General features: G+C 39.0%; 1 pseudogene across 1 annotated transcript; it reads right to left on the reverse strand.

Moving 5' to 3' along the window:
• Nucleotides 1-1,064: 1,064 nt before the first annotated feature.
• Nucleotides 1,065-1,931, reverse strand: LOC112617862 (annotated as a pseudogene). Its single transcript, XR_003117977.1, has one exon. The product of XR_003117977.1 is annotated as a complex I assembly factor TMEM126B, mitochondrial pseudogene (transcript).
• Between the last annotated feature and the right edge of the window lie 439 nt (nt 1,932-2,370).

Consider the following 2,370-nt stretch of genomic DNA (forward strand, 5'->3'; position numbering starts at 1 on the left):
AAATCCACACCAATAAAGTTATATGTAGGCACTGTACTAGGTATTATAAGTAACCTAGGAATCTAGGTATTATAAGTAACCTAGGATTCAAAGCAGTGGTTCCAAGGCCCAGGCCGTGGATGGGTACCAGTTCTTAACCTGTTAGGAACCGGGCCACAGAGCAGGAGATGAACAAAGAAGCCAGCAAGTATTACTGCCTGAGCCTCACCTCCAGTCACATCAGCAGTGGCATTCGATTCTCATAGGAACATGAACCCTATTCTGAACTGCACATGCAAGGGATCTAGGCTGCACACTCCTTATGAGAATCAGACTAATTCCTGATGATCTAAGGTGGAACAGTTTCATCCAAAACCCATCCCCCTGACCCTGTCTGTGGAAAAATTGTCTTCCACAAAACCGGTCCCTGGTGCCAAACAGTTAGGGACCGCTGTTAAAGTATATGGGAAAATGTGCCTAGATTATATGCAAATACTATGCCACACTATATAAGGGACTGGAGCATTTGTGGATTTTGGTATCTGCAGAGTATCCTGGAATTAATCCCCTACAGATACTGAGGGAAAAATGTGTCACATTTTGCTTATCCATTCATCTGTTGATAGACATTTGGGTTGCTTTTGTCTCTTAGCTGTTCTGAATAGTGCTGCTATAACATGGGTGTGTAAACATCCCTTCAATACCCCGCTTTCAATTATTTTGGGTATACACCCAGAAGTGGGATTGTTGGATCATACGGCAGTTTTAATTATTTGAGGAATTTCCATGTTGCTTTCCAAAGCAGTGGCACAATTTACAATCCCCAAAAAGGTGCACGGGGTTGTAATATGTTCACGTCCTCACCAAAACTTGTTATTTTCTGTTTTTCTTGTAGTAGCCATCCTAATAGGTATGAGGTGGTATCTCAACAGAATTTTGGCTTGCATGTCTTTAATGATCAGTGATGGTCAGCATCTTTACATATGCTTCTGGGCCATTTGTATATCATCTTTGATGAAATGTCTATTCAAGTCCTTTGCTATTTTTAATGTTATTTGTTGTTGAGTTGTAATTCTTTTTTTAAATTATTATTACATTTATTGATACTGAATATTTATTATCTGTTATGTACCAAGCAAAATGGACACACTATCAGGAGATAAAACCTATAACTTATATGTAAGATGAAACTTATATTTATTGATTGAATTATTGAATATTTTTTGAGTATTTGCTATATACCAGGCAAAAGGCACAGAAACAAATTATCTGTTCACAGTTACTTTTAACTCTTTCAGCAATGCCTGAGTCCTCTTTATAAAAACTTCATTCTGCTAAGTTAGCAACCATTCATTTTTTTGGTTACTCTTCATGTATAGTTTTCTCAAGTGTCCGTTCAAATACTGCATAATGGTGTAGACCATTTAATATTCCAAACATAATCTGAAAGACTAGAAGAATCGCCATTAATTTCATTTGTGTTTGACAAAGCATCATCCAATGTAGTAAAACCCTTCCTTTTGGTGGCAGTGGAACGGTATGATACTTGGTTGCCAGACGTCCATTTTTAGTAAACGCCAAAGAACTGGGGTAGAAAACACCACAAACTATGCCAATCAGTGAGCTTCTGAAAACACAGTTTTCCTTGCTTATGTTATCTTGAAGCAGCATCTGAACAGGAAGTTTGAGAATATTCCAGAGAAACCAGTTGTTGTCCCAAATGATACCGTTTGATATATATTTGGTGTCATTTCTTTTCTAAGGTAGTCAAAATTTTTTTCTATGATTTCTACGATCACTGGTCTTCTGAGTTTTGCATCTTCTAGAGAAGGACTGGGTTGACCATGCATAGATGCTGTCATCTTGACATCCTTGGGCGCTTCCTCAGTTCCCACCCACACCACACCTGAATCCCTCAGCTTAGCCCCAGCCTCATACCCGAACACTGCCATTTTGGTATTCTTTATACATTCTGCACATAAACCCCTTATCAGATATATGATTTGTAAATATTTTCTCCTACACTGTATGTTGCCTTTTCACTTTATAAATTATATTCTTTGATACACAGTGGTTGTATTTATTTATTTATTTATTATTTTTTGAGACAACCTCACTCTGTTGCCCAGACGAGTACAGTGGTGCAATCTCGGCTCACTGCAACCTCCGCCTCCCAGGTTCAAGCATTTCTCCTGCCTCAGCCTTCTGAGTAGCTGGGATTACAGGCATGTGCTACCACGTCCAGCTAATTTTTTTGTATTTTTAGTAGAGACAGGGTTTCACCATGTTGGCCAGGCTGGTCTTGAACTCCTGACCTCAGGTGATCTACCTCAAGTGATTACAGGCGTGAGCCACCATATCCGGTGATACACAGAAGTTTTAAAGTTTGAT

This window comes from Theropithecus gelada, unplaced genomic scaffold (assembly GCF_003255815.1).
Source record: "Theropithecus gelada isolate Dixy unplaced genomic scaffold, Tgel_1.0 HiC_scaffold_5299, whole genome shotgun sequence".
NCBI lineage: Eukaryota > Metazoa > Chordata > Mammalia > Primates > Cercopithecidae > Theropithecus > Theropithecus gelada.